The sequence below is a fragment of the Athene cunicularia genome (assembly GCF_003259725.1).
Source record: "Athene cunicularia isolate RWA chromosome 14 unlocalized genomic scaffold, athCun1 chr14_part1, whole genome shotgun sequence".
In the NCBI taxonomy this organism is placed as follows: Eukaryota; Metazoa; Chordata; class Aves; order Strigiformes; family Strigidae; genus Athene; species Athene cunicularia.
The window spans coordinates 16,105,962-16,118,560 of NW_020799118.1; the positions used below are offsets into that span (position 1 = coordinate 16,105,962).

Consider the following 12,599-nt stretch of genomic DNA (forward strand, 5'->3'; position numbering starts at 1 on the left):
ATATTCTATATTCTATATTCTATATTCTATATTCTATATTCTATATTCTATATTCTATATTCTATATTCTATATTCTATATTCTATATTCTATATTCTATATTCTATATTCTATATTCTATATTCTATATTCTATATTCTATATTCTATATTCTATATTCTATATTCTATATTCTATATTCTATATTCTATATTCTATATTCTATATTCTATATTCTATATTCTATATTCTATATTCTATATTCTATATTCTATATTCTATATTCTATATTCTATATTCTATATTCTATATTCTATATTCTATATTCTATATTCTATATTCTATATTCTATATTCTATATTCTATATTCTATATTCTATATTCTATATTCTATATTCTATATTCTATATTCTATATTCTATATTCTATATTCTATATTCTATATTCTATATTCTATATTCTATATTCTATATTCTATATTCTATATTCTATATTCTATATTCTATATTCTATATTCTATATTCTATATTCTATATTCTATATTCTATATTCTATTCTATTCTAGAGAATGGTCAAAGTGTTTTACAGTCATTGTGACAGCAGCCAGGGCCAAGAAATACCCCCAGGTTTGAGGAGATATCTGGCCCAGGTTTGGGACCTGGGGTGGGAAACTCATATTTTTATCATTACACAACCCTGGTGTTGACAAAGTTTCTTCTCTGCAGCATGTATGTCAGGCTGGAAAAATTCAGACTGGAAATTAAATTGTTCCTGTGCTCCCATCCATGACCAGAAACAACCCAATTACCATTGTCAACTGAAATTTGGAATCCATAGGTGAGACCATAATATAGAGAAATCTACAGAGAAAGACCCATAGCTTGACTGCACCCTTCTTCTAATTGTGTTCTCCTACCTCCACTGGAAAGAGGTAGGTCTTCTGCCCCCTTCCAACCAGTCCCGAAGATGCCTACACATAGGTTTTGTCCAAAAATGAAGACTGGGCTTTCAACTGCAGAAAGGGTCGGTTTGTTGCTGATTCTCAAGGGCAAGCTGATGCTGAGACAGGTGTCTCTGCCAGAGTAGCTACAGTTGGTGGCCTGGGGTTTCCAGTTCCGTGGTTGCTGGGCTTACATGGGTAGTACTTGAAGGAGCTTTCCATTAGGAAGGCTCCACTTCATGCATAATTTAGTAGGTAGCTCCCCAAAGTTGGTACAACAATCCCAAGGTTGTTTTGTGCCCATGGTAAATTTGTGATAGAGGATCTCAATAGGTATTATTGGAAAAGCATCAGAAATGCATGCCAAGTGAGGTGAACTAACATTCTTAGCATTAGCTAACGAGTGAGTGAGTGAGTGAGTGAGTGAGTGAGTGAGTGAGTGAGTGGTCTATAAGTACCAAGTTTCTTCCAGCCCAAGAAATCGCCTCTTCAAGCACAACTGAATGGGATAAGTGGAGAAAATCAACTTAAGTGGTGACTTCTCTCTGTTAACCATATGGTACCTGCTTCAGAAGAATAGTAAAACAATAGCAGTCCCCATGGCTATGATTTTCCATCAGCACCAAATTCACCCAGGATTAGGAATTTAGTGTGGCGGAAAGGACAAGAGGGAAGAGGAGAAAAGGGGAAGACGTTATCCATAGGAGGAGACAGGGAACAGCTATGTCCATTCCTTGGCCCTGAGCAGCAGAAAGCAGCTGGGGGGGCACTGGGACCACTGCATCCTCTTCCCAGGTCTACTGCACCTTCAACTATGGTCTTGGATAAGTCCTTTTGTCCTCCTCCCTCCACTGTGGTACCATTACTGATAATACCACCTTTTGGAACAGATTTATGGCATCATTAATGTTTATGGAGAGCTTTTTGGTTCTTGGATTGGGAGAGCAAAGGGCTGTTATTTCGTGAGCATCTCCACGGAGCAGTGGAGGTGCCCACTACACAAGGTCTCGTTTAGGACCCTTGGCTTTGCTGAGTTAACGTGTTGCTGGTCTTCGCCCTTGTTGCTGCTGCTATTTCCCCCTCTCTCACTCCCCCTTTCTCTCTCCTCCTCCTCTCCCAGCTCTGTAGCAGTTTCCTCGGGAGTGTTCAGCTAGCTGACACATTTGCCACAGATGGATGGTGCACACGGAGACAGCTGTCACTCCCGATTTGTGGTCCACTGCGTGACAGCGGGACTGATGCCTTCTGAAAGGCCATCTCGCGGAGCACATGCACTCTGACATTCTTCGAGATGAGCCCTACAGACACCTCTCAGTGGACCTCGGGAGAAGCTGGCAAGCAAACCCTTCCCACTCCCCCTCCCTGAAGCAGCCTGCAGGCTGGAAGAAAGCAAGCACTCTGGTGTGCACACACACACACACACACACACACACACACCGCCAACCTCCTTGGGTAGTGCTGTGCCACTACTGGTCTGCCAGGTCCCAGCCCGGCTGTTTGCTCCTGATGCTGGTGTATGAAGTGAGGCAGGTTGAGATTTGCAAGAAGGAAAGGTCATCAGCGAAGCTGCTCTTTTCCCCTTTTCTGCCTTTTTAATTGCAGGAAGGAGGGATATGGGCTCCAGTTTCATTCTGTCAGAGCATCTGCCTCCAGCCTCTCGAGTTCCTCTGTCACAGCAGAAGCTTACAGACTTCGCAGCAACAGCCCCTTCAGGCCTCTCTGTCTTCTCCATCACTTATGGTGGCTTCCATCACCAGCAATGGTTTCCATCACCTACGATGGCCTCCATCACCTATGACACACACAGCAAATGGAAATTTCCCCTCTTGGCAGGGGGTTTCCCCCCACCTCTCCACCCCAGCATTGCACACTGCGGTGGGGCAAGCTGCCCTGATGGGACTCTGATATTTCCTATGGAGGTTCCTCTCCCCAGCCTGAGGCCAGCTGCAAAGATAAGGCTGGCTTCGGCAAGGCTGTTCCCTTTGAGGGCCCTGCCCTTAAGCCAGGATAAACCTTGTAGTTTCAGGTCTCAACCACCCACAGCTGTCCTATGCACTGACATGCAGACACCTAAGCATTCAAGACTGAGGCCTTCAACAAAACTATTCTGGTGGGACTTTCAGCTGGACAGAAAAAAAAAAAAAAAAAACCAAAAAACAGCGGAAACAGTCTTTAGCTCTGGGCAGAAGAACAAAATCTTCCAGATGCTAAACTCCATGGGAATGGGACCTGGTCCTGCTTTTGGTCCTCAGAGAAAAAACTTCCTTTGAAAAGCCAGATATACACAGCTGTTAACTGTCCACCTGACTTGCAGAAGGTTGTGGTCAAAGGTATAGTTCTTCCCAAAAGGGAAACAGAGAGTCTGAACTAGATCTAGAGAAAGTCATCTGTGCCCCTCTGGAACTGACCTGAGACTTCCCCATCTTGTTCAGTGTCTGAGCTCTATCCCACATTACACAACAACCTGGTAGCTGTGTAAGGCCATGCCAGAAGTCCTTCTAGTAAGTCTCTGGGTGGTGCTCTAGAGTAGAAACCCAGGGGAGAGGGCAGAGCAAACTTATAGGAGACTTCTCTTGGATGCTCTCCAAGCTTTTGACCAGTCATAGCTGAGGGACTTTATGAACCAGGCATGATTTCTGTGTATGGTGGAGTTCCCATCACAGCAGCCCCTGGCTAGGTCTGCTCACCCATCCCCTTCAAAGCCTTTATTAGCCATCCATGAATGCAGGAAGATTTACAGAGCTACAAGGACGTTAGTTTCCCTGTTTGCTTTGATCCCTTGACTCCTGTTCCCAGCCCCTCAGAGCAGGCCGAGTCTGGTCAGTAGGAGACTGCTCAGCAAGACACAGAGAAAGTGTGAGTTTGTCCCAGGACTCCACTTTCCTGGGTCCTTCAGCAACAAGAATGGTGTCTCCCACCAAGCTAGTCATGAAGCTGTGTGGTGGTTCAAAGTGGTCAGCATACTGCAGGCACAGAGGGTTTGTGCTGCAAGTGTGCTGCCTCTGAGCTTTAGGGTTGAATGAAGCTCTGTTATCTGGGCAAGGACACCTCCAGTTTGGTGGGAGGTCATGCCATCAGCATGAGATGAAGGTTTCTGTTCAGATAGGATGGTGATCCTGGGAAGGAAGATGGGGCACTTGCCCAGTTTCAAAGCTGGCAAAGCATCTCTGTGTGTGGCAAAATACTAGGAGAAGCATGGATCCAGCAAGAAACTCCATCATCAGGAGTGCAAGTTGCAGATGGCTGAAAGCGTCACTGAAAACCTCAAGAGGCTGAAACGGACCCAAGTGCAGTTGAAACTAAGAAGAAAAGAGCAGTGCCATTTCCTCTTGATGAGAGCGCCCCAGAAAGGCAAAGACCTCCTCTGCCTCTGGAATAATTCACCTGTACCTTTCCATCAAGCCATCTCTAAATAGGATGGGACCTCCCCGGGCGTACGCCAGCAGCAGTGGTTGTGAGAAGGATCCTGAGAGGGGACTGTTCTCCTCTAATGCAGAGAGAACTATATGCTCTTACAAAGTCTCAGGAGGTTCTGGTCTTATCTGGTACCCTCAGCCTGCCACATGGCAACGAGTCCCTGGAGACCAGTGGTCCAGGGTCACAGCCTTTACTCTGGCACAGCTATTTTAAAGGAGGGTGGGAAGACCAGACATTTTGGCACTGCCGTGGGCCCCTCTACAGTAGCACTGCAAGGCTCCAGAACATGCAGGGACATGAGAAGCAATTATGCTGTGAGATCTCTGGGTAAATCATGGTCAGACCAGGAATTGGCCTCTCCAGGACTTCTCCTCTAAGATCCTCAGAAAGATGGGAATTGGTGAAGCTGCATTGCCTAAGGAAGAGCTTTAGCAGGATGATGCATGAACTCCAAGGTAGGAGACCCCAACTCAGCCCAGCTCTGATAAACCAAAGGCAGTAGATGCAACCCCTGCTAGATGCCTTCTGCCCAGATAGACCTTTCTGTGCAGACACATTACCAGCCTGACCCTTGGCCCTTCAGCTCCCAAGATGGTTATAAAAAAATCTTGCTTATGACCTCATGAGGCTCAGTGCCAGATGCCATGTAATTAGATGGTCCTATTAGATGCCACCTCAAAGTAAAAATCCCCATGTTTGTGTCAGATGGAGATGGAGGGTCCCTCTCCCATGTTCAGCTGTGATGTACCCGAGGTTCCAGAATTGTTTCTATTAAGTAGTGTAGCACAATGCTGTTTTGGTTTGGTTTTTTTTCAAATAATTTTGAAGAGATGGAAATGTAGGTCAGAAAAAGATACAGGTTTGCGGGCAGGGTCTGGGACCTTGTGAGCACATTGTCAGCCCAGCCAATCCAAGATGGGATGTTTTGGGAAGGGAACAAAACAAGATTTTAATGAAAAATTCTTAGGTTTTGAACCCTAACAAAATACAAATAAAAAGGAAAACATTTGAAGAAGGAAACACCATATTTATAAGAAAACCAGGAAACTTTACTTATAGACAAACGATTCATCTGTGCTGTACGTGACCAAGTCACCCAGCAGACAGCATGCCCCAAGGAAGACTCTGGGTTTGGGAGGGACATCATTGCCTTGGTGTCCCCTTTCCGAGGACAGGCTTGCTCAGCAGGGAGGCCAAGTCACCCGCAGGGCTGCTGGGACCGCCAAGCCACAGTTCTGGGGAGGCGATTCCTGTGTTGACCCAAAGACTCACTCGGGGTGTGCATTCCTAGAGGAGCTCCAGCTGGGAATGCCCCACCCAAAACAGAGACCGATGTGCCCCCCTCGGTTCCCAGCCGAGAGGCACAGAAGGTGAGCAGAGAAGCAGGACTGGCACTTTGCTGTGGGGAGCTGGTGGGGTGGCAACCGCCGTACCAAGAGCCACGGGGTAAAATTTGATGGAGAAGGTGATAAAATGGGAATTTCTGACCACAATCTACAGCCCCTGCTCCACACAACTTGTTGTGCGCCCCAGCTGCTGGGGAGGCTGGATACAGAGAAAAGGGGGGAAATCTCTGCTCCTGCTAGAGAAATGTCCTCAAACAGTCGGGGACGTGTGGCAGGACAGTAGGTGCAGCAGCCTCCTGCCTGTCCTTACTGTCCCCACTGTGGCGGTGGCTGGGACATCCACGCACGTCTGACAGTGCGCCAGCAGCTCCCCACCTACACCCCTTTCCCTTGGAGGGGTGAAGGGGTTGTCCTTGTCCTTCCTGGTCCCAGCACCACACATAGTTCATCCTGGCCAGCTCCCCACTCCAGGAGATGCCATCTCAGCAGCTTTGCACCAGTGTGGTGGCCGTGATGCCCCAGGACGTGGTGTGCTCAGGGAAGGATAGTTGGAAAGCCCTGGAAGCACCCCATCCCTGCCCAGCCTGGGGCATTACTGGGGAGGGATAAATATTTTGCACTCAGAGCTCTAACTGCAGGTGGAAGCGAAGCCGTAGCCCCTCACCTGCTCGGCGGCGAGGCAGGCGCGGCATCAAGGCAAAGGCGCCTTCACATCTCACTGGCCTTGAACAGCAGATGAAAGGGGGCCACTGGGAGCCAGGGATAACAAAAGCAGAGCGAGGAAAGTTCGGGTCAGGCAGGGATTTCTGGCTGGTGGGTTTTCCACTGAGAAATTCTCTCTGCCTCTTTCATGATGATGAAGATCCTTTTAATTTTTTTCTTCCCCCTTTCTCCTCTCCTTCTTCTTTTCCCCTTTCGCCAGGCTGATAGCTGGGAGCTGCGGAGCATGTGATGCATCTTCCATATAGGGGCAGGAGCAAAGCAAGACCAACTGATGGACGCCCTAGGGCCAGACTTGCAGACAATATATAACCTACTGCATGATCTAAAACGCTTCCCACTTTCACAGAGTGAACATCAGGCAGAGCGGAGCTGCGGCGAGGGAAGGGAAGCCCTGAGTGCAGGTAAGTCCTCGCTGTCTGTCCCCAGGAGGCTGTCCTGGGAAGGGGGAAGGTGCGAGGGACCTGCTCGGCGCCTGGCTGTTGTACAGGCAGGCAGGATGGGGCAGTTATTAGTGTTATTAGTGAGGGGGTTTTAACCCTTTTTGGTGCTGACAGTGCCTGTGTAAGTTGGAGTTCAGGACTGCGGTCAGTGTGGGGGAAATTGGGTCTGGCAGAGCCCAGCCTCAGCCTCTCTCCCTGCAAACGCTGACGCCGTGAGCTGGAGAGCATCCCGAACCAGCCGCGGGTTCCTTTGCTCATATTTCTTGCTGTCGACGTCTGCCTGGGCTGTGGGCAGCCCACGGCTCCTGCCTGGCTGCTCAGAGACATCTCCCACCCGAGCACCTTCCCATCCCACCTGGCCGCATTGGGGCTCCCCTTGGCTTTTACAAAGGAGTAAAAAGAATTACCAAAGAACTTTAAAAAGCACTTTTGCTCAGCCTGCTGCCTTCAGTGCCTGCCTGGCTGCCTTCACCTTCCTGTGCTGGAATTTCTTTTGCAAAGCAAAACTGTTCCCTGCTGGGGCTGACCCCCGGGAGACATGGGCTGAAGGCAACGCAGTGGCAAAATGTAAAACAAAGCGCCAGGCAAGTGTGTGTGTGTGTGTGTGTGTGTGTGTGTGTGTGTGCGTGTGTGTATGTATGGAGGGGTCTATACAGCCCACCTGCTGTGGCTTTCCCTACACCATATACCCATCCTCATGGTGGGGAACAGACTTCGTGCTTGAGATAGTTTGTGTCCTGCTGAATGGAAAATAATCCTAGCAACAGCTACGTGCTTGCCGTGGCCAAGCAGAGTTTATAGCATTTGGGGTTTTTTTCTGGTATTCATTGGGGTATTAACTGTGTTTATTTAATGGTGAACTGGGGACTGAGGAGCCCTGGCTGTGTTTGGGGCTGGGAACCTCCGTGAACTTCCAGACTTGAGCAAACCCCTGAGGAACCAGGCAAAACGCATAACCATAATTGTAAGTGGGTTAAAGAGGGACAAAACCATTCAAATAAATGTTTGGGGCATTTCTGTTTATACACCCCCAGTGAGTGCACAGGTGATAAAAGTGCTCTGTGTGTTCAAGGCAGAAGCCAGGCTGAGGATGTTCCCCTGTCCTGTGCCTCAGTTTCCCTGTCTGTGCACTTTACCTGCCCCCGGTCCTGCCCATCAGCCCTGTGCAGCCGTAACATTCGCTGCTGTCCCTCTGGGCACATACAAAGGGGTCAGTTCAGGGGAGCAGCTTTTTACAGGGACATCAGAATGTAGCCACAGATTGTAATTAAGATTGTAATTAGGTGAGGGGACTCAGAGAACCTGCAATGTTAAGTCAGAGGCACCTCTGCGAGCAGAGCCTGCTCTGCGGGGTGGTGCGGGTGGGAGAGGGATGGCCACATCCCCACCACACCAGACCGAGAGGGGGGGACGCCCAGGCAGCACCCTGCACCCTGCTTGTGGGCACTGGGTCTCTGGGCACAGCTAGAGCTGCCATTACCGAAGGCAATTGCATGTGACCAAGTTGAGTTATGGACCCAAGGTCTGATACCCCCCTGACACAGGGGGCCAGGGACGTGCCCAGGGGGATGGCAGTGATGGGCAGGGAGCCAGGGGTCTGTGCCAGGCATCCTGCCATGCAGTCAATGATTTAGACCAAACTCTCTCTGCTGCCATGAGCTTTTCCTGGGTGAGGGGGGGAAATCTGATTGCTCTCAATAGCTCAGTGTCACCAGGAACAGGCAGCACAGGCAGAGCTGGCAGGGGCTCAGGGAGTCCCCTGCCCATGTCCTGGACCACATCCCTGGGAGAGGAGACGATACCGGCCAGTGGCGGCTGGTGGCTGCGTCACCTTGGCTCCAGGAAGTAGATGGCTGATGGACCTTTGAAAACCCTTTCTGGTGGGATATGGTTTCAGATTTGCCCTACTGAAATGATGGCAGTGCAAACTCCCCACAGCTTTTTTAAGCCTCCTTCTCTCCCCTGCTGAGCCAGTTGTGCTCAGCTTCCCCACTGCAATATCCTGGCTGCGAGCCAGGCACCGAGCTGTACCCCTCCCATGCTGGGAGCTGCACATGTCACAGGGGGAAAAAAATCAGGTGAAGGGTTGGTTAAGTAAGTACCGCCGGGAGCCCCTGTCCTGGTGCCCGCTGGCAAAGCAGGAGGTGCCCAGCGTTGCACACTAGTGCCCAGCCAGAGGGAGAAGCAAAGATGTCAGGGTTTCTTTTCCCCTCATGGGATCAGATCACCCCCATCTCCTGCTGTTTTTCTCCTCGCCACTTTTCTTCTCTCCCACCCTTCCCAAATTTCAACTTTGGAACAAATTTCAGGGCACTTTAAGCCAAGCTGAAGCCTAAAGTCAGCCCTGACCCTTCTCCCAGACTCCAGTTTTGGCTAGCAGTGTTGGTTTTTGTGGCAGGGACATGGACAGCACAAAGCATCCACTCCATGCCATCCCTTGGTGTTCCTGCTCTTGATGAACACCATCTGGAGAAGGTTTTACCCCGGCAGTGCCTTGCCCTACTCCAGGGTTCGTACCTCGGGTTTCTCCATGGCACCTACAGCCCCCAGGCAGCTGTGAGGGCAGAGCCCGTCTGGGACCACCAGCCCACGTGCAGCTCCAGAGCTGGGAGCAGGACCTGTGTACCTGCTCTCCTGCCAGCACCAGCACTTGCTGGACACAGAGATGCCCTTGGCTTGCTCTATTCATGCCAGGAGGTAGGCTTGGTCACCCACCTTGGTGATCAGGCTGCCGTTTGTTTTTGCATCAGGCTTGGGCTCATTAATATTTGCAATTATTTTTATTTCCGATCTGCTGGAGCAGAGCAGTACAGAGGCGTGGGGCTGGCGAGTGGGTTGATGGGCACAGAGGGCAAAGCCATTGCTGTTCCATAGATCCTTATAATGGTTCTGCAGAGCCTGGGAGAAGCATCCTTCAGATCTGAGGAGAAAAGGGAACAACCCCATTCCCGACGTGCCATATCACAGCGAGCGAGCTGCAAGCCTGGCTGGAGGGAGCCGAAGGCAGGGCAGGAATTGCAGAGGCATCTGATTGCTCTCCAGCATGGGCTCATCTCCGGGATGCAGGGTGGTTTCCTGGGCATGACATCAGCCACCCCAGCCCCAACCCAGGGTGGGCACTGAGCCCGGCACTGAGAGCACCAGGAAGGGCTGGCAGAGGCAGCGGGGCTGGCACAGCTGTGTGGCTTTCAGAGATACTTGATCGATAGCTTCTTCCTAACACTCCCCCATTCCCCCAATCCCCACATGCATTTTTCATGCTAACCCCTCCTGGGCAAAGGCTGTCTATGCAGGAAAAGAAAAAGAAAAAATACAAAACACAACAAACCACAACCAAAATCTACTTTTGTTTCTCTAGTCCCCGGAGGTTGTTTTAGTTTAAGGGCCAATCTATAGATTCAGGGCTGGGAATATCTTTGCTCCATGAACAAAGAGGCATGAAAAAGCTCCCCAGGGTTTTTCTTAAGCCTCTTCAGGCTGGCCCAGAGCTGGAAAAGGGTGGGCTCTGTACAGCAAGGTCAGATCTAATGGGACAACATTGTCTGGGCAAGCTGAGGAGGCTGTAAATGGGAGCTGGGCTCCTCTGCAGCTCTTCTTGGGTTCACAACCCTTCCAAGACGTGCCAGGATGAAGTGGGTAGCAATGGGGTTCTGCAGCTGCCCTCCCCGAGGTACGAAGGGTCTCTGGGGCTCCTCACACAGCTGCAAGTTGATCTGCACGCACAGAGCTGGGTCTGGGGTGATCACAGGCAACTGTGGCCAGGAAGACCAGTGGATCCATGGGCTGGTCCTGCCTGGCCCCCCCAGGACAGAAGAGCTCAGATGAAGGTTTGGGTAGTTCCCAGAATTAGGAAAAAGCCTGCAGCGTTTGGGCAAAGGGCAATTTTCAGGGCAAAGCCTCTTCTGTTTCCTGCTGTGTGTGAGGAGTGTTCCCTTTTTGCTCCCCATTTTTGGGTGGCACCAGTGAGACCCAGGAGCATCCTACAGCCCATGCCTTGCCAGTGCTCCTGTGACTCTCCCTCTCATCACTGGCACCAGCCCAGCCCACGGATGCTGAGATGCTGAGAGCCCCTGCCTGACCACCTGTGTGTGTGCTGAAGGACCAATCCCCTGGGCGAGGGCTCAGTGCTTCCCAGGGTGTCTCCAGACCCATGGTCCCCACTGCACCCCTATCACCCCACATCAGGACAGCATGGGCCGCTTCAGCCCCATTACCTTGGGAGCACGTCTGTGCCTGTGACACCCGGGGCCAGACCCCTCTCCCGCAGGTTTTGCAGCAAGGACACTCCAGCAATATCAGGCATGCTGCCTGCATCCCAAAATTCCCATTATTTCCCTGTGCCGGGGCCGAAGCTGACGGCACCAAGCCCGCACACAGCTCTCATCTCCCCGCAGCAGTTTTTCAGGTCCATAAAGAGCCCAGCCGGCGTGGGCAGTGCGCGGGCAGTCGGGAAGCATTCTCCCCGAAGCCCTCCCAGATGCCTCCGGGGCCAAGGTGTCAGTGATGCGGCCGCACCGAGACGGCATGTCCGGGGTCCAGCGGATGGGAGCGCTTCCCTGCTCTGGTGGCGAAAGGGCACAGGCCAGAAATAGAAGGGGGAGGAGGACACTGTGACCTTTCCAGCAGCTGGTGATGAATAAAACTTTCTGGCTACCTGTAGAAAGGCGCAGGGCAGGCTCCGTTATCGTCTCATCAAAGGACAACGTCCCCCGTGAGCAGGACAGCGATTGCCGCAGCGCCTGTGGGGATTCCTGGAATGAACCTGCTGGTGCCCGCTCTGGCGGTTGTACAGCCCCAGATGCACGGTGGGCTCTGGCCACAGCCAGAAGTTCGTGGGATGCTCCCAAAGCTGAGCAGGGAGGGACGAGGGGATGTCATGAGCAGCAAGGCAGATCAGAGCCATCTCCAGCTCCCCCACCTGCTAACAGGCTCTTGGTGCTACTTGGGGCTGCTCACCTTGGGACACCCCTGTGCCAGCGCCAGTGCTGTGCCCACGGCTGAGCACAGGGGTTCTGGATCTGAGAGACCCCCAAAGACACACCTCGACTGGGGTCCACCTCTGCTTCCCTGCACAAGGGGACACCCAGAGGCAGCAGGGAGTGTGGTGCTGTAGCCTTCCAGGGGAAGCGGTGTGCAGCCGGTCCCTAACCAGGCACCCCACCAAAGGGATCAGAAACCCCCCCAGCCCCACGGCAGCAGACCCCAGGAGAAACCTGAGTGGGGGCTGCTGCCATCCCCTCCTCTTCCTCCTGCCAGGTGCGGGTGGCAGTGCCAGCACCCTGGGATGGAGCGAGTCAGCCGTGCCCCCCCCGGCTGTCTCTCTGCTCGCTGACCCGGGTGGGGGGGATGGCAGCCGGCTCCCCCCAACCTCCCCCCTCACAGATGGCATGGGCAGCCAGCACAGGTGGCCCTGTGCCTCAGCAGATTGGGGCCGGCTGCCTGCAACGCGACTCGGAAGGGCCACGGCTCGGGGACAACAGCAAAGCCAGAGCCCCCCGCGTGGCAGTTTGGGGAGGGTCCGATTTTAAGGAATTGCATTAAACAGTGCAATGTGGGGTCATCCCGATGCAGATGTCTGGGCCAGATCCAGCATCTTGCAAGGAGTTCCTCAGGCTGCAGCTGCCCCTGGTCCTCCTAGACAGGGCCAACACTTAGGTAGGTACCAGCCACCAAAACTGGGTGGCCTGGGGCTCACTATTGAGAAAGAGACCTGCAAGGGAGAAGATGGGCACCCAAGGTCTGAATCACCTCCAC

General features: G+C 51.9%; 1 protein-coding gene across 2 annotated transcripts in view; it reads left to right on the forward strand.

Moving 5' to 3' along the window:
• Nucleotides 1-6,433: 6,433 nt before the first annotated feature.
• The window catches only part of PRR35 (proline rich 35), a 22,060-nt gene continuing 15,894 nt past the window's right edge, over nucleotides 6,434-12,599 (forward strand). Inside the window, exons 1-2 of one of the 2 annotated variants that reach the window (XM_026859079.1) lie at nucleotides 6,434-6,495; nucleotides 6,605-6,806. The gene's annotated coding sequence lies outside the window, so the exon portion shown is untranslated. Of the gene's footprint in view, nucleotides 6,807-12,599 lie in introns of both variants that reach the window. The other variant, XM_026859078.1, reaches the window with a different exon arrangement.